General features: G+C 43.0%; 1 pseudogene; it reads right to left on the bottom strand.

Annotated features, from left to right (window-relative positions):
* Window positions 1–7659: 7659 nt before the first annotated feature.
* Window positions 7660–9983, bottom strand: LOC139834057 (protein ALP1-like; annotated as a pseudogene).
* Between the last annotated feature and the right edge of the window lie 10488 nt (window positions 9984–20471).

The raw sequence follows: 20471 nt of genomic DNA, 5'->3' as shown, positions 1-20471 counted from the left end.
CCACGCTTTGACGACGTACTCGATTTTTTCGACGATCCGGCCGAGGGCTAAAATAAGAAAGAGAGTCGCGCGCGTTAGTACACACACATTTATTCAAATCAGTTAGTTGTATCACCAGACGCTCAATATGTATATATATATACCTCGGCGCCGGAGGTGGTTGCTACTTCCAATTGAAGATCGTCGTTTATCGACGTTTCTTCGGCATCATCTTGCTGACGGCGCCCTTCATCTTCACCCTCAAGGTTCAGATAAGAAGAGATATCATCTTCTTCTTCTCCGGTCGGCACAAATGGAATATCGCCATTTATGATGCCGAACATATGGTCTTCAGCGTCCGGATCATAGTTGTCCGTAATCGGGTCAGCTCTATCGTCCGCCATATGTCACCTGAAAACATGTAGTCAAAACAAATTAATTGTGTATATGCCAGCATTATCACATCTCTTCTACATATAAAGAGAGAGGGCGACGAGGGAGGCGAGAGGGGGGACGCAGTGATCGCGTGACCGAGAGAACGGTGGTGGTGGCGAAAGGCCGGTGGCGAAAGGGCGGTGGCGGTGACGAGGACACATAACCCTCGCCGCCCCCTCTCGATCCCAAAAAACACCACGCGTATACGGAAGGGGCGACGAGCGCTGCCGGCCCCCTCCGTCTTCGCGCGGTGGTTAAGTCAAATTTTAGTTAAGTCAAAAAATTTAAGACAAATTTTTAAGTCAAATTTTGAGTTCTTTTAAAAGTGAAAAAATACAAATAATATGTTAAGTTATTTTGAGTTCTTGTAAAATTTAAGTCATATTTATTAAGTCAAAAATTTGTAGACAAAATTGTTAAGTTTTAATTTTAAAGTCAAAATTTAGTTAAGTTAATTTTTTGTTAAGTAAATTTTTTAGTTAAGTTAATTTTATTAAGTTTTAAGTTTGTTAATTACAAAGTTTTATGTTTTAAGTTTTTGTGAAGTTAATTACAAAGTTTTGTTAAGCATAGTTAAAATTAAAAATAACAAACAAAACATAAAAAAAGAAAAAAAATTCGTGGCGCCCTCTCGATCTCTCTTTCTCTCCCTCTCTGTAACGTCTGCGCGTGTGTGGTAGCGGCGGCGGCAGCGCGGCGAATCTGTGCGGCTGTGAGCACAGCGGCGCGTGGCAGCAGCGCGCGTGTAGCGGCGGCGTCTTGAGGCGGGCGCGCAGCGCGCATGCATGCGGACGAGAGCAGGCAAGCTGACCGGCAGCCGCGAGAGACGTACACACGTCAGCCGCGTCAGCGTCGAAGAAGCGAAAGCCGGCAGCGTCGTCAGCCAATCATGATAAATCATCAGCGGTCAGCAACAAGCGTCAGCGTTGGCGCGGCAACGCCGGGAGAGATTCGGCGAAAACCGCGCGGAGAAGAAGATGGGCGGCGGCGGTTCGGGCGCGCTATATATAGGGAGCGACCTTTGGTCGCGGGTGGTGTGGCCAACCGCGACTAAAGGGTACCCTTTAGTCGCGGTTGGCCACACCAACCGCGACCAAAGCGTTCGCCGAATTCCAGCGTTCCGCGGAATTAACCTTTAATCGCGGTTGGCCAGGCCAACCGCGACTAAAGGTCCTTTTCAAAATTTATTTTCATTTTCAAAATGTTGGAAATACATATAATATATCAATAAATTCAGAAAAATATAACTAATTCAATTCAAAATCTGAAAAATACATATAATATATCAATAAATTCAGAAAATTAAAACTAATTCATTTAAAAATCTTAAAAATACAAATAATATATCAAAAAATTTAGAAAAATAAAACTAATTCATTTAAAAATCTTAAAAATACAAATAATATATCAAAAAAATTAGAAAAATAAAACTAATTCATTTAAAAATCTTAAAAATACAAATAATATATCAAAAAATTCAGAAAAATAAAACTAATTCAATTCAAAATCTTAAAAATACATATAATATATCAAAAAATTCAGAAAAATAAAACTAATTCAATTCAAAATCTTAAAAATACAAATTATCAAAAATTCATAAAAATAAAATTAATTCAATTCAAAAGTTCGTTGGCCCCCTCTTCCCGCCTCTTTCCGCCGACCCCCTCTTCCCTCCTCGTCTTCCCGCCATTTCTTCCCTGTCTTCCCGCCTCTTTCTTCCCGCCAATTATTTCTTCCGGCCTCTTTCTTCCCGCCAATTTCTTCCCGCCACTTTCTCCCCGCCTCTTTCTTCCCGCCTCATGTCTTCCCGCTCCCATTTTTCCCGCCATTTGTCACTACATATAGGTAGCCCGGCTTGGCCAGCATCACATCTCTACAATCTCTCATCACTCTCTCATGGCTTCCGCCGCACCCACTCTAACCTACCAGCAGGTGGAGGAGCTTTGCGCCTCGAACTACCCTTGCCCTCCGGGCTACCGCGTCCCTGCCGGCTGGAGCCTAAGCGCCGGCGGCGTGCCGGTCCCTCCCGTCCCTCGTGCTGCGCGCCGGGCGGCCATCACGAACCACTACTACCTCGACCTCACGCCGGAGCAGCGGATGAATCCCCGCTGGCATCCCGATAACCAGCATACTTGGGACGCCTTCTTCATCAATCGGCGTGAGAGGGCGCTCGCCAGGTATGAGGAGGACGGTCTGCCTCCTGGAAACTTCCACGAGGCCGGCCGTCGGCTATGGTGGTACGGCCGGACTCTGCAGAGCGTCATGGACTACATCACGGCCGGCGATATCCCCGCTGCGCTACCCTCGATTCGAGCCACGAGCGCCGCCCGGCAGCAGCCGACGACGACGGCAGCGGCAGCCGGCAACTTAGAAGGCGACGACTACCAGTACAACGGCGGCGGCTATGAAGACTACGAGTATGCATATTATACGCCTAGGCAGGAGTATGACTAAATCACTCCAAATTTCATGTATGCAGGAGTATGACTAAATCACTCCAAATTTCATGTATGCAGGAGTATGACTTAGTCACTCCAAATTTCCTGTATGAAGGAGTATGACTTAGTCACTCCAAATTTCATGTATGCATGCAGGAGTATGACTTAGTCACTCCAAATTTCATGTATCATCAGTGCTATCTCGAGTCAATTGAATCATTCGAAAATGGACACCAAACACATCACGGGTAATATAATTCACATGATTCATTCAACAAAGTTTGGTACAATTAATAAATTATTACACATCATTTCTTCCCTTGTGTCCCTGCTTGCTTACGATTGTGCCGTATCCATGGAGCATCCTCATCATTTAACTTAATGCTTGGGTCGGTGTTCACTTTGAAGGGCGGAATTTCAGCAAACATATTATAATCTTCTGACATGTCTGTCTTGTCCTCCACTCCCACGATGTTTCTTTTCCCTGAAAGAACAATGTGGCGCTTTGGATCATCGCATGATGTACTGATCGTTTTCTTATCTTTCCGTTTCATCGGTTTGCTACTCATGTCCTTCACATAGAAAACCTGAGCGACATCTTTCGCTAGGACGAATGGTTCGTCAAGATAACCAAGATTGTTGAAATCCACCATTGTCATTCCGTATTGCTGGTCCACCTTTACCCCACCTCCTGTTAGCTTGAACCATTTGCACCGGAACAAAGGGACCCTAAAGGAGGGTCCATAGTCAAGTTCCCATATCTCCTCTATGTAACCATAATATGTGACCTTTTACCCATTCTCGGTTGCTGCATCAAAGCGGACACCACTGTTTTGGTTGGTGCTCTTTTTATCTTGGGCGATCGTGTAAAATGTATTCCCATTTATCTCGTACCCTTGGAAAGTCGTTATAGTCGAAGATGGTGTCTTGGCCAACATGTACAGCTGATCTACAACCTTATTGTCACTCATTAAATGTTTTCTCAACCAACTGCCGAAAGTCTCCATGTGGGCCTCCCTAATCCAGGATTCAGGCTTCCCAGGGTTGTCCGAGCGTAAAATATTCTTGTGTTTCTCAAAGTACGGAGCCACCAAGCTGGAATTGGTCGAAGCGTGTGGTGTGCTTCGATCGGAGAATGGCCGTCCATACATATCATTGATTTCCTTCCGATCGTGCCTTTTCCACTTAGTCTCCCCTCGTGCCGCGATCGAGGAAGACCAATCGGCTTAAGGTCAGGAACAAAGTCAACACAAAACTCAATTACCTCCTCATTTCCATAGCCCTTGGCGATGCTTCCTTCTGGCCTAGCACGGTTACGAACATATTTCTTTAATATTCCCATGAACCTCTCGAAGGGGAACATATTGTGTAGAAATACAGGACCGAGAATGGAAATCTCATCGACTAGGTGAACCAGGAGGTGCGTCATAATATTGAAGAAGGATGGCGGGAACACCAACTCGAAACTGACAAGACATTGGATCACATCGTTACGTAACCGTGGTAGAACTTCTGGATTGATTACCTTCGAGAGATTGCATTGAGGAATGCACATAGCTTCACAATGGGCGATCGAACATTTTTCCGGCAGAGCCCCTCAAAGCAATCGGAAGCAATTGCGTCATAATCACGTGGCGATCGTGAGACTTCAGGTTTTGGAACTTTTTCTCCGCCATGTTTATTATTCCCTTTATATTGGACGAGAATCCTGACGGGACCTTCATACTGCTCAGGCATTCAAAAAAGATGACCTTCTCTTCTTTGGTCAGAGCGTAGCTGGCACGACCTTGAAACCGTTCCGGATGCCGGTCATCATGGTCTTTCAAACTTTGCTGGTCCTGCCGTGCTTCCTTTGTATCATTTGACTTCCCATACACGCCCAAGAAGCTTAGGATGTTCACGCAAATATTCTTCGTAACGTGCATCACGTCGATTGCAGAGCGGACTTCTAGGACTTTCCAATATTCTAGCTCCCGAATATAGATTTCTTCTTCCACATGGCTACGTGCCCGTCGGCTCCCTTCGAACTGATTGTCCGCCAGGACCCTTTCCAAAGATGACTTTCAAATCCTTGACCATATCAAATACCTCAGCACCGGTGTGTTCCGCAGCTTCGGCCGGTGATCTGCCTTGCCGTTGTAATGCTTGCCTTTCTTTCTTCTTGGATGACCTTTCGGAAGAAATCGACGATGCCCAAGGTACACGTTCTTCTTACAATTTGGCAAATGTACACTTTCAGTCTCATGTAAGCGGTGCGTGCATGCATTGTATCCCTTATTTGACAGTCCCGAAAGGTTACTAAGAGCAGGCCAATCGTTGATGGTTACGAAAAGCAACGCTCGTAGGTCAAATTCCTCTTCTTTGTGCTCATCCCACACACGGACACCAGGTCTGCCCCACAGCTGTAAAAGTTCATCAACTAATGGCCTTAGGTACACATCGATGTCGTTGCCGGGTTGCTTCGGACCTTGGATGAGCACTGGCATCATAATGAACTTCCGCTTCATGCACAACCAAGGAGGAAGGTTGTAGATGCATAGAGTCACGGGCCAGGTGCTATGGCTGGAGCTCTGCTCGCCAAAAGGATTCATGCCATCCGTACTTAGACCAAATCTTATGTTCCTTGCGTCAGCTGCAAAATCTTTGAACTCTCTCTCGATCTTTCTCCATTGCGTTCCATCTGCGGGGTGTCTCAACTCCCCGTCCGACTTACGGTCCTCTTTGTGCCATCGCAACAACTTGGCATGCTCTTTGTTCCTGAACAGACGTTTCAACCGTGGTATTATAGGAGCATACCACATCACCTTGGCGGGAACCCTCTTCCCGGGTTTCGGCCCTCAACATCGTCACCAGGGTCATCGCCTCTGATCTTATAACGCAATGCAGTGCATACCGGGCATTCATTCAAATTCTCGTATTCACCGCGGTAGAGGATGCAGTCGTTGATGCATGCATGTATCTTCAGAACCTCTAAACCTAGAGGGCAGACAACCTTCTTTGCTTCGTACGTAGTGGCGGGCAACTCGTTATTCTTTGGAAACATATTCTTCAACATTTTCAGCAAGTTTTCAAATGCCGAGTCAGCTACACCTGCCTGTGCCTTCCATCTCAGCAAATCCAGTGTGCAGCCCAGCTTTTTCAGACCATCATCGCATCCGGGTACAGCGCCTTCTGTGATCCTCTAACATGCGATCCAAATTCTCCCTCTCTTTTTCAGTTTCGCAGCGTCTCCGTGCATCAGCAATGGTCCGACCAAGATCATCAACGGGATCATCACGTGCCTCTTCTTCACCTTCCCCTTCACCTTCAGCATCCTCCATGAAAGTATCACCGAAATGAGCAAGATAGCTTTCATCGATGAAATCATCCCCTTCTTCATCTTCTTCCATTATAACCCCTCTTTCTCCATGCTTGGTCCAACAATTATAGCTTGGCATGAAACCGTGCCGAAGCAGGTGCATGTGAACATCTCTTGAGGAAGAGTAACCATTCTGATTCTTACATTTAACACATGGACAGATAACAAAACCACCCTGCTTGTTCGCATTAGCCACTACGAGGAAATCTTTCAAACCCGCACTGAACTCGCCGGAGAGTCGGTTACCGTACATCCATTGTCGATTCATCTGCATTATTATAATATAAAATATATAATTAACCATCATGCATTTGTTAAACTAACTAGCTACAAACAATATAAATTAAACAATGAACTACACACACATGCACATTTTATCAACGACACATCAAAGGTTCAAGTTGCTAACCGCGATCGAGGAGGAAAAAATAAATGAGAAAGCTCAAGTGTGGCTCCAACACTTCATATCATGTTTGTTTCATGCTCTTGGGGCATTTCATCAAACACCTTATGTGCATAAGAGGAACCAAAAGCAAACCTAACACCCACTTGTGAAGCTTGTGAAGAGAATGGCACCAAATGGCTAAGTGTTGGCTGCTGGATGGGTATATATAGGGGAGGGGCTTTAGTCCCGGTTGGCCTGGCCAACCGCGACTAAAGGCCTTCGGGCACCTTTAGTCGCGGTTGGCCTGGCCAACCGCGACTAAAGACCCCCCACGTGCACCGGCTGGCCACCGAGCGCCCTGGGCCCAGGCCTTTGGTCGCGGTTCTCCTCCCGAACCGCGACTAAAGGTACCATTAGTCGCGGTTCCTGCAGCATCGCGACTTATGGGGCTCATCCGAAGCCTGTTTTTCCACCAGTGTTTGTTGCGAAAATGAAAAACAACTAGGTGTTGAATAGACTCTCCTTAAAATATGTTTGTTGCAAAATGAAAAATAACTAGCTGGGAGTGGTGACCGGAGCTCCAGGTCTGGCTAGGCTGGGCTCAGTACCGACAGCTTTTCCCCCTAGTTGTTTGCTCCCCTCCGAGTGCTTAGCCACCCAGGAAAAATGGTGATGAGTTCGGCACCAGAGCCAATAACTGGCAGAAGGCTCTTTTCTGCACTAGATCTCGGGACGAGATCAACCACCTCTTCATCACGGTGGGAAGAGTCGTCCTTTCTGCTTAGGCCTTTCCCAGTGCGTTTGGTTACAAATGATGTATCCTCCTCTATCCTGTTAATAAACAGCATCCAAGATACGACTGTTCTAAGACTACTCACAATGGACATCGCCAATTTTTTTGTGGCATGTACCAGTATAAACTTTGTTTATTGCTACACATGGACATCGCCAATTTTTTGAATAGATCCATACAAATAATAAAGCACCAGTATAACGTTATTAAAATATATATTGCATTACATGGATCGAGACTCAAAAATAATCTAACGAGGGCCAATTGTTTTTCAAATATTCTCGATCAAATCATCTTTTAGGGCTCTATGCGTCGGACGATTGCGGATTCTAGCATCTCTTTCAAGTACCTTGGTAAATACTGGCTGTCACCGTGAGTAAACACCGATGGAAGGACAGTCGATGTACCTGCTTTCCTCATTCAAATCAAGAATATTTCTTGCCTCCTCTTTTTCATCATCGATTATCATATTGTGTAGAATGATGCAAGATATCACAATATGGTGTAGATCGCCCCAGTCATATAAGCGCGCCGGATTCCATAAAATAGACCATTGGGCTTGGAGCACACCAAATGCACGTTTTACATCCTTCCTTGCTCCTTCTTGATGTTGAGCAAACAACTTGTGTTTTTTCGTTTGAGCCATCGGCATTGACTTTACAAATGCTTGCCACTCAGGGTATATTCCATCTACAAGGTAATAGCCAAGTTGGTATTCCTTCTCATTGACACTATAGTTCACCCGTGGAGCTTTCCCTTTCAGTTGCTCAATGAACAAGGTCGATTGATTAAGCACATTGATGTCGTTGTTGGATCCAGCATGACCAAAAAAAGCATGCCATATCCATAGATCTTGAGAAGCAACGACCTATAGAATAAGAGTAGGAGCACCTTTATACCCGTTGCTGAATTGTCCCTTCCATGACAAGGGACATTTCTCCCACCGCCAGTGCATACAATGAAGACTTCCTGACATACCGGGAAACCCACGACTCTCTCCAATATCAAGTAAGCGTTGAACATCATCGACGTTGGGTCTTCGCAATACTCATCGCCGAATATATGAATCATGCCTTCAACAAACAGTTTTAAGCACTTAATTGAAGTGCTCTCGGCAATCTTGAGGTACTCGTCAAGAGCATCCGCTGGAGTACCATAAGCCAATTGCCCAATAGCCTTTGTGCATTTCTGCAATGGAGAGAGTCCATCACGGTCAAGAGCATCTCTCCTTTGTGTGAACTCCGGAGACCACTCTCCTAGTGCATGCACGATACGCTCGAAGATAGGTCTTCTCATCCGGAATCTTCTACGAAACACTTTGCTGGGATAGATAGGATTGTCACAGAAATAGTCTCGTACTAACTGCTTAGCGGCTGCTTCATGTGGCCGGTCCACATAATTCCTCGGACCTCTTCCAGTCGGTCTTGCTTGAGATTCAAGGCTTTCCTTCACTTCCACTGCAATCTCATGGGCGAATGAGTATAAGATTTCCTACTGGACAAGGTAGTCATCTAGGTTGCACAAGGTTGAAGGATCAATGATGCTTGCCTCAGCTTCACGTTCCTCTGCTTCACCGTCTAAATCATCAGCTTGGTGACTGCTGGACATCTTGTGGAAGAGGAAAGAAAAAGTGGAGCACTATGAGGGAGTGAGAGAATGAGATGGCGTGCCCCTGTGTATATAGCACACTACACTGAAACGATTCATGTGAAACCCAGAAACTGAAACGATTGAGCTTGCGACAGTTAACATCTAAAAGAAGGTAACTGACCCACTCACCAAACCACCACGTTCACATAGTTGAAATATAAAAATAAGGTGACTGACCGAGACGCCAAACCATCAGGTTCACACAATTCACATCTAAAAAAAGATAACTGAACCGATTCATGTAGTGCCTGAACCGATTCATGTAGCAGCTGAACTGTCCATCCCCTGGTGGGCTTCCTTGTTACTTCGTTTGATCACCTTGTCAAACAGCCAGATGAAAAAAAGTCAGTCAACTACACTTTGCGTATTTCATAATTTAATTTGCCAGACGAAAGAATGTAGCAGAAAGAAGTATATTTCATAATTTTGCTTATACATGAATCTCCTTCTGGAAATAGCATCCATACTCTTCATAGCTTTAGCCCGCCCAGCTTTCGCAGCATCATACATGCGAGACGTGTCAGCTAAGAGCAAATTTTGATAAAATTCCAACATTTTCGTCTTGCCGGTGATCTTTGCAGTTTCAAGTTGTCCATTTGAAAGAAACACTTGGCTCTCTATCACTTTTTGGCACTCCTCTGTAGACTGATTGTTAACCGCAATGAACTTGTCTAGTTTCTCTGCAAGCTCATGTGAGACTTCTCTGGTCTTGCCTTTACCAGCACGTTCACCTTTCGCCTTATCTCGACCATGTTCAGGACGCTGCTCATTTTCCAAGTTGATCATATTTGATGTCAAATTGGTCCCCTCAGATGGACTCTTCCCTTGTTTCACTATCATTTTTCTGTAACATGATAGCCATTTCCCATCATCCCTGAGCTTTACCCACATAGTTAAATGTAGGAAAGAATGGCCATAGTTGGTTTCATACTTCTTCAAGGCCATTTTCTCCAGGTCTACAATGCTATAGCCGCTACTCTCTTAAGTTGAGTTATGATACTAGCATTGGGGCTAGTCTAATGCACCGTTTCTACATGTTGTATCTAAGTTAGATCAGTTTGTGGCATATTATACTACAACTTACTTTGCGATCCAATCAGATGGATGTGCAGCAGCACCAAGAGGGAGGCAGGACCAAGTCGTGGCGCACGGGACGGATTTTGCAGTAACTTCATCTTGGGTGAAGCGCTAAGAGCCGGTTCTCCACTAAATACGGCAATCCTCTCTCTCTACATATATATTCATTTGGTAGGATGTCTCATCATATTTTTGCCTATTGTTTCGTTCCTAAAAACGCTCATTGGTTTCATGTGGGATATCAGGGAAGAAGAAGAAGCGGAATATCTTTGTAATTCCATCATGGAAGTATCAAACGGGAACTACGAGCAAATAAAACACCTTTCAAAAGTATTAATGCACTTACATCGATGATAAATGCATGAATGTGATGGGCTAAAAAATCTGCAGTTCCTAGTGGAATAGGTAGTAGACGAAGTCAATGTGGGCAGTTGTTGAATTCTGTACCGAGTTTGCCATTAAAGGTGTGGGCAAGGTTTAGGTACCTATTTCAGCCATATTGACTTTAAATTTATTTCGCAAATATAAGAGCAACTATAATAAGTTCTAGTTAGCTAGCTATAAGGATTAAAATAATATAGTCTTCCATTGTTAGAGGAGAGAGAGAAGGAAAGAGAAGAGGAGTGAGCTCTAATGGCCAGCTCTATCACATGTCCCTATGCACTTTATGAGAATAAATGGTGAACCATGCATTAATAAAGTACTACACTTTTATAGCTCACTATTGTACACGTTAGACTAGTCACAATGCATAGTATCATATAAAAGTATCATGTGTATGATACTACTGTAGGAAAACGTTGCATAGAAAACAAAAATTTTCCTACCGCGAACACGCAATCCAAGCCAAGATGCAATCTAGAAGACGGTAGCAACGAGGGGGTATCGAGTCTCACCCTTGAAGAGATTCCAAAGCCTACAAGATGAGACTCTTGTTGCTGCGGTAGACGTTCACTTGCCGCTTGCAAAAGCGCGTAGAAGATCTTGATCACGATCGCTCCAGCGCCACGAATGGGCAGCACCTCCGTACTCGGTCACACGTTCGGTTGTTGATGAAGACGACGCCCACCTCCCGTTCCAGCGGGCAGCGGAAGTAGTAGCTCCTCTTGAATCCGACAGCACGACGGCGTGGTGTCGGTGGCGGTGGAGAACTCCGGCGGAGCTTCGCTAAAGCTACGCGGGAGATATGGAGGAGAGGGGGGCGGCTAGGGTTTGGGAGGGGGTGGCCGGCCACTTCAAGGGGGGGCGGCCAGCATGTGGTCTCGGGGTGGCCGGCCCCCTCCCTTGGCCCCTCATTATATAGGTGGAACCCCAAGTGTTGGACTCCAAGTCTTCGAATAAGACCCGAACCCAAAACCTTCCATAGAATAGGGAAACCTACCCAAGCTAGGACTCCCACTTGAGGTGGGAGTTCCACCTTCCATGGAGGGGGTGGCCGGCCCCCTATGGGGGAGTCCACTTGGGACTCCTCCCCCACTAGGGTTGGCCGGCCATGGTGGTGGAGTCCCACCGGGACTCCACCTTCCTTGGTGGTTTCTTCCAGATTTTTCTAGAACCTTCCGCATCATTTTAATTCACATAAAATGACATCCTATATATGAATCTTATTCTCCGGACCATTCCGGAACTCCTCGTGATGTCCGGGATCTCATCCGGGACTCCGAACAAATATTCGAACTCCATTCCATATTCAAATTCTACCATTTCAACATCCAACTTTAAGTGTGTCACCCTACGGTTCGTGAACTATGTGGACATGGTTGAGTACTCACTCCGACCAATAACCAATAGCGGGATCTGGAGATCCATAATGGCTCCCACATATTCAACGATGACTTTAGTGATCGAATGAACCATTCACATACGATACCAATTCCCTTTGTCACGCGATATTTTACTTGTCCGAGGTTTGATCTTCGGTATCACTCTATACCTTGTTCAACCTCGTCTCCTGACAAGTACTCTTTACTCGTACCGTGGTATGTGGTCTCTTATGAACTTATTCATATGCTTGCAAGACATTAGACGACATTCCACCGAGAGGGCCCAGAGTATATCTATCCGTCATCGGGATGGACAAATCCCACTGTTGATCCATATGCCTCAACTCATACTTTCCGGATACTTAATCCCACCTTTATAACCACCCATTTACGCAGTGGCGTTTGGTGTAATCAAAGTACCTTTCCGGTATAAGTGATTTACATGATCTCATGGTCATAAGGACTAGGTAACTATGTATCGAAAGCATATAGCAAATAACTTAATGACGAGATCTTATGCTACGCTTAATTGGGTGTGTCCATTACATCATTCATATAATGATATAACCTTGTTATTAATAACATCCAATGTTCATGATTATGAAACTAATCATCCATTAATCAACAAGCTAGTTAAGAGGCATACTAGGGACTTCTTTGTTTGTCTATATATCACACATGTACTAATGTTTCGGTTAATACAATTATAGCATGACATATAAACATTTATCATAAACATAGAGATATAAATAATAACCACTTTATTATTGCCTCTAGGGCATATCTCCTTCAGTCTCCCACTTGCACTAGAGTCAATAATCTAGATTACATTGTAATATACCTAACACCCATGGCATTCTGGTGTTGGTCATGCTTTGCCCTAGGGAGAGCTTTAGTCAACGGATCTGCTACATTCAGATCAGTGTGTACTTTGCAAATCTTTACTTCTCCATCTTCGATGTACTCGCGAATCGAGTGGTAACGCAGTTTGATATGCTTCAGCCTCTTGTGTGACCTTGGCTCTTGTGCATTGGCGATGGCACCCATGTTATCACAGTAAATGATTAATGGGTCCAATGCACTAGGAACCACACCGAGCTCTACAATGAACCTCTTCATCCATACCGCTTCTGATGAAGCCTCTGAAGCCGCTATGTACTCTGATTCTGTTGAAGACTTCGCCACCATGCACTACTTCGAGCTTGCCCAGCTTACTGCAGCACCATTCAATATAAACACGTACCCAGACTGTGACTTAGAGTCATCAGGATCAGTGTTCCAACTTGCATCGGTGTAACCACTTACAACGAGCTCTTGGTCACCTCCATAACACAGAAACATATCCTTAGTTCTTTTCAAGTACTTCAGGATATTCTTGACCGCTGTCCAGTGTTCCATTCCTGGATCACTTTGATATCTGCTAGTCAAACTAACAGCATGTGCTATATCCGGTCTAGTACATAGCATGGCATACATGATAGATCCTACTGCCGAGGCATAGGGGATATTACTCATCCTTTCTCTTTCTTCTGCCGTAGCCGGTCCTTGAGTCTTACTCAAGACCTTGCCTGGTAACATAGGTAAGAACCCTTTCTTACTTTCGTCCATTCTAAACTTCTTTAGAATCTTGTCCAGATATGTACTTTGTGATAGCCCTATTAGGCGTCTTGATCTATCTCTATAAATCTTGATGCCTGATGGCGTGTAATTCACACGTTCGTTGGGAACCCCAGGAGGAAGGTATGATGCGCACAGCAGCAAGTTTTCCCTCAGAAAGAAACCAAGGTTTATCGAACCAGGAGGAGCCAAGAAGCACGTTGAAGGTTGATGGCGGCGGGATGTAGTGCGGCGCAACACCAGGGATTCCGGCGCCAACGTGGAACCTGCACAACACAACCAAAGTACTTTGCCCCAACGAAACAGTGAGGTTGTCAATCTCACCGGCTTGCTGTAACAAAGGATTAACCGTATTGTGTGGAAGATGATTGTTTGCAGAAAACAGTAGAACAAGTATTGCAGTAGATTGTATTTCAGTAAAGAGAATTGGACCGGGGTCCACAGTTCACTAGAGGTGTCTCTCCCATAAGACGAACAGCATGTTGGGTGAACAAATTACAGTTGGGCAATTGACAAATAAAGAGGGCATGACCATGCACATACATATCATGATGAGTATAGTGAGATTTAATTGGGCATTACGACAAAGTACATAGACCGTCATCCAACTGCATCTATGCCTAAAAAGTCCACCTTCAGGTTATCATCCGAACCCCCTCCAGTATTAAGTTGCTAACAACAGACAATTGCATTAAGTATAGCGCGTAATGTAACTAGTGACTACATCCTTGAACATAGCACTAATGTTTTATCCCTAGTGGCAACAGCACAACACAACCTTAGAACTTTCTGTCACTGTCCCAGGTGTCAATGCAGGCATGAACCCACTATCGAGCATAAGTACTCCCTCTTGGAGTTACAAGCATCTACTTGGCCAGAGCATCTACTAGTAACGGAAAGCATGCAAGATCATAAACAACACGTAGATATAACTTTGATAATCAACATAACAAGTATTCTCTATTCATCGGATCCCAACAAACGCAACATATAGAATTACGGATAGATGATCTTGATCATGTTAGGCAGCTCACAAGATCCGACAATGATAGCACAATGGGGAGAAGACAACCATCTAGCTACTGCTATGGACCCATAGTCCAGGGGTAGACTACTCACACATCACACCGGAGGCGACCATGGCGGCGTAGAGTCCTCCGGGAGATGATTCCCCTCTCCGGCAGGGTGCCGAGGCGATCTCTGGATCCCCCGAGATGGGATCGGCGGTGGCGGCGTCTCAGTAAGGTTTTCCGTATCGTGGCTCTCGGTACTGGGGGTTTCGTCACGGAGGCTTTAAGTAGGCGGAAGGGTAGGTCAAGAGGCGGCACGGGGTGCCCAGACCATAGGGCCGCGCGGCCAGGGCAGGGGCCGCGCCGCCCTATGCTCTGGCTGCCTCGTGGCCCCTCTTCGTTTCGTCTTCGGACTTCTGGAAGCTTCGTGGAAAAATAGGCCCCTGGGCTTTGATTTCGTCCAATTCCGAGAATATTTCCTTACTAGGATTTCTGAAACCAAAAACAGCAGAAAACAGCAACTGGTACTTCGGCATCTTGTTAATAGGTTAGTTCCAGAAAATGCACGAATATGACATAAAGTGTGCATAAAACATGTAGATAACATCAATAATGTGGCATGGAACATAAGAAATTATCGATACGTCGGAGACGTATCAGCATCCCCAAGCTTAGTTCTGCTCGTCCCGAGCAGGTAAAACGATAACACAGATAATTTCTGGAGTGACATGCCATCATAATCTTGATCATACTATTTGTAAAGCATATGTAGTGAATGCAGCGATCAAAACAATGTATATGACATGAGTAAACAAGTGAATCATAAAGCAAAGACTTTTCATGAATAGCACTTCAAGACAAGCATTAATAAGTCTTGCATAAGAGTTAACTCATAAAGCAATAATTCAAAGTAAAGGCATTGAAGCAACACAAAAGAAGATTAAGTTTCAGCGGTTGCTTTCAACTTGTAACATGTATATCTCATGGATATTGCCGACATAGAGTAATATAATAAGTGCAATAAGCAAGTATGTAGGAATCAATGCACAGTTCACACAAGTGTTTGCTTCTTGAGGTGGAGAGAAATAGGTGAACTGACTCAACATTGAAAGTAAAAGAATGGTCCTCCATAGAGGAAAAGCATCGATTGCTATATTTGTGCTAGAGCTTTGATTTTGAAAACATGAAACAATTTTGTCAACGGTAGTAATAAAGCATATGCATCATGTAAATTATATCTTATAAGTTGCAAACCTCATGCATAGTGTACTAATAGTGCCCGCACCTTGTCCTAATTAGCTTGGACTACCGGATCATCACAATGCACTGTTTTTACCAAGTGTCACAAAGGGGTACCTCTATGCCGCCTGTACAAAGGTCTAAGGAGAAAGCTCGCATTGGATTTCTCGCTATTGATTATTCTTCAACTTAGACATCCATACCGGGACAACATAGACAACAGATAATGGACTCCTCTTTTATGCATAAGCATATAACAACAATTAATAATTTTCTCATTTGAGATTTGAGGATTGTTGTCCAAAACTGAAACTTCCACCATGGATCATGGCTTTAGTTAGCGGCCCAATGTTCTTCTCTAACATATGCATGCTTAACCATAAGGTGGTAGATCGCTCTTACTTCAAACAAGACGGACATGCATAGCAACTCACATGAAATTCAACAATGAATAGTTGATGGCGTCCCCAGTAAACATGGTTATCGCACAACAAGCAACTTAATAAGAGATAAAGTGCATAATTACATATTCAATACCACAATAGTTTTTAAACTATTTGTCCCATGAGCTATATATTGCAAAGGTGAATGATGGAATTTTAAAGGTAGCACTCAAGCAATTTACTTTGGAATGGCGGGAAAATACCATGTAGTATAGGTAGGTATGGTGGACACAAATGGCATAGTGGTTGGCTCAAGTATTTTGGATGCATGAGAAGTATTCCCTCTCGATACAAGGTTTAGGCTAGCAAGGCTTATTTGAAACAAACACAAGGATGAACCGGTGCAGCAAAACTCACATAAAAGACATATTGAAAACATTATAAGACTCTACACCGTCTTCCTTGTTGTTCAAACTCAATACTAGAAATTACCTAGACCTTAGAGAAACCAAATATGCAAACCAAATTTTAGCATGCTCTATGTATTTCTTCATTAATGGGTGCAAAGCATATGATGCAAGAGCTTAAACATGAGCACAACAATTGCCAAGTATCACCTTACCCAAGATATTTATAGCAATTACTACATGTATCATTTTCCAATTCCAACCATATAACAATTTAACGAAGGAGAAACTTCGCCATGAATACTATGAGTAGAAACCAAGGACATACTTGTCCATATGCTATAGCGGAGCGTGTCTCTCTCCCATAAAGTGAATGCTAGGATCCATTTTATTCAAACAAAACAAAAACAAAAACAAACCGACGCTCCAAGAAAAAGCACATAAGATGTGATGGAATAAAAATATAGTTTCAGGGGAGGAACCTGATAATGTTGTCGATGAAGAAGGGGATGCCTTGGGCATCCCCAAGCTTAGACGCTTGAGTCTTCTTAGAATATGCAGGGGTGAACCACCGGGGCATCCCCAAGCTTAGAGCTTTCACTCTCCTTGATCATGTTGCATCATACTCCTCTCTTGATCCTTGAAAACTTCCTCCACACCAAACTCGAAACAACTCATTAGAGGGTTAGTGCACAATATAAATTGACATATTCAGAGGTGACACAATCATTCTTAACACTTCTGGACATTGCATAATGCTACTGGACATTAGTGGATCAAAGAAATTCATCCAACATAGCAAAAGAGGCAATGCGAAATAAAAGGCAGAATCTGTCAAAACAGAACAGTTCGTATTGACGAATTTTAAAATGGCACCAGACTTGCTCAAATGAAAATGCTCAAATTGAATGAAAGTTGCGTACATATCTGAGGATCATGCACGTAAATTGGCTTAATTTTCTGAGCTTCCTACAGGGAGGTGGACCCAGATTCGTGACAGCAAAGAAATCTGGAACTGTGCAGTAATCCAAATCTAGTACTTACTTTTCTATCAACGGCTTAACTTGTCATAACAAAACACAAAACTAAGATAAGGAGAGGTTGCTACAGTAGTAAACAACTTCCAAGACACAAAATAAAAACAAAGTACTGTAGGTAAAAACATGGGTTGTCTCCCATAAGCGCTTTTCTTTAACGCCTTTCAGCTAGGCGCAGAAAGTGTGTATCAAGTATTATCAAGAGACGAAGTGTCAACATCATAATTTGTTCTCATAATAGAATCAAAAGGTACCTTCATTCTCTTTCTAGGGAAGTGTTCCATACCTTTCTTGAGAGGAAATTGATATTTTATATTACCTTCCTTCATATCAATAATAGCACCAACAGTTCGAAGAAAAGGTCTTCCCAATATAATGGGACAAGATGCATTGCATTCAATATCCAAGACAACAAAATCAACGGGGACAAGGTTATTGTTAACGGTAATGCGAACATTATCAACTTTACCCAAAGGTTTCTTTGTAGAATGATCAGCAAGATTAACATCCAAATAACAATTTTTCAGCGGTGGCAAGTCAAGCATATTATAAATTTTCTTAGGCATAACAGAAATACTTGCACCAAGATCACATAAAGCATTACAATCAAAATCTTTAACCTTCATCTTAATGATGGGCTCCCAACCATCCTCTAGCTTTTTAGGAATAGAGGCTTCGCGCTCTAATTTCTCTTCTCTAGCTTTTATGAGAGCATTTGTAATATGATGTGTGAAAGCCAAATTTATAGCACTAGCATTAGGACTTTTAGCAAGTTTTTGCAAGAACTTTATAACTTCAGAGATGTGGCAATCATCAAAATTCAAACCATTATAATCTAAAGCAATGGGATCATCATCCCCAATGTTGGAAAAAATTTCAGCAGCTTTATCACGAGCAGTTTGATTTTAGCGGTTTGAGCAGTTTTTCGCGCTTTGCATTAGAAGTGGAAACATTGCTAACACCAATTCTTTTATTAGTATGAGTAGGAGGTGCAGCAACATGTGTAGCATTAGCATTACTAGTGGTGGTAATAGTCCAAACTTTAGCTATATTCTTCTCTTTAGCTAGTTTTTCATTTTCTTCTCTATCCCACCTAGCACGCAGTTCAGCCATTAATCTTATATTCTCATTAATTCTAACTTGAATGGCATTTGCTGTAGTAACAATTTTATTATGATGATTCTCATTAGGCAAACTTTTGATTTCAAAAGATCAACATCAGCAGCAAGACTATCGACTTTAGAAGCAAGTATATCAATTTTCCCAAGCTTTTCTTCAACAGATTTGTTAAAAGCAGTTTGTGTACTAATAAATTCCTTAAGCATGGCTTCAAGTCCAGGGGTGAATTCCTATTATTGTTGTAAGAATTCCCATAAGAATTACCATAGCCGTTGCCATTATTATAAGGATATGGCCTATAGTTGTTACTAGAATTGTTCGGTAAGCATTGTTGTTGAAATTACTATTTTTAATGAAGTTTACATCAACATGTTCTTCTTGTGCAACCAATGAAGCTAATGGAACATTATTAGGATCAATATTAGTCCTATCATTCACAAGCATAGACATAATAGCATCAATCTTATCACTCAAGGAAGAGGTTTCTTCACGTAATTTACCTTCTTACCTTGTGGAGCTCTTTCCGTGTGCCATTCAGAGTAGTTGATCATCATATTATCAAGAAGCTTTGTTGCTTCACCAAGAGTGATGGACATAAAGGTACCTCCAGCAGCTGAATCCAATAAATTCCGTGAAGAAAAATTTAGTCCTGCATAGAAGGTTTGGATGATCATCCAAGTAGTCAGTCCATGGGTTGGGCAATTTTTAACCAAAGATTTCATTCTTTCCCAAGCTTGAGCAACATGTTCAGTATCTAATTGTTTAAAATTCATTATACTACTCCTCAAAGATATAATTTTAGCAGGGGGATAATATCTACCAATAAAAGCATCCTTGCATTTAGTCCATGAATCAATACTATTCTTAGGCAGAGATAGCAACCAATCTTTAGCTCTTCCTCTTAATGAGAAAGGGAACAATTTTAGTTTAATAATATCACCATCTACATCTTTATATTTTTGCATTTCCCATAGTTCAACAAAATTATTAAGATGGGCAGCAGCATCATCAGAACTAACACCAGAAAATTGCTCTCGCATAACAAGATTCAGTAAAGCAGGTTTAATTTCAAAGAATTCTGCTGTAGTAGCAGGTGGAGCAATAGGTGTGCATAAGAAATCATTATTATTTGTGGTTGTGAAGTCACACAACTTAGTATTTTCAGCGTTGGCCATTTTAGCAACAGTAAATAAAGCAAACTAGATAAAGTAAATGCAAGTAAACTAATTTTTGTGTGTTTTTGATATAGCAAACAGGATAGCAAATAAAGTAAAACTAGCAACTAATTTTTTTGTATTTTGATTTAGTGCAGCAAACAAAGTAGTAAATAAAACTAAGCAAGACAAAAACAAAGTAAAGAGATTGAGAAGTGGAGACTCCCCTTGCAGCGTGTCTTGATCTCCCCGGCAACGGCGCCAGAAAATATGCTTGATGGCGTGTAATTCACACGTTCGTTGGGAACCCCAAGAGGAAGGTATGATGCGCACAGCAGCAAGTTTTCCCTCAGAAAGAAACCAAGGTTTATCGAACCAGGAGGAGCCAAGAAGCACGTTGAAGGTTGATGGCGGCGGGATGTAGTGCGGCGCAACACCAGGGATTCCGGCGCCAACGTGGAACCTGCACAACACAACCAAAGTACTTTGCCCCAACGAAACAGTGAGGTTGTCAATCTCACCGGCTTGCTGTAACAAAGGATTAACCGTATTGTGTGGAAGATGATTGTTTGCAGAAAACAGTAGAACAAGTATTGCAGTAGATTGTATTTCAGTAAAGAGAATTGG

This window comes from Lolium perenne, chromosome 7 (assembly GCF_019359855.2).
Source record: "Lolium perenne isolate Kyuss_39 chromosome 7, Kyuss_2.0, whole genome shotgun sequence".
Classification (NCBI taxonomy): Eukaryota; Viridiplantae; Streptophyta; class Magnoliopsida; order Poales; family Poaceae; genus Lolium; species Lolium perenne.
Note: the sequence above shows the minus strand (reverse complement) of the source record. Positions and strands in the feature narration are given on the sequence as shown.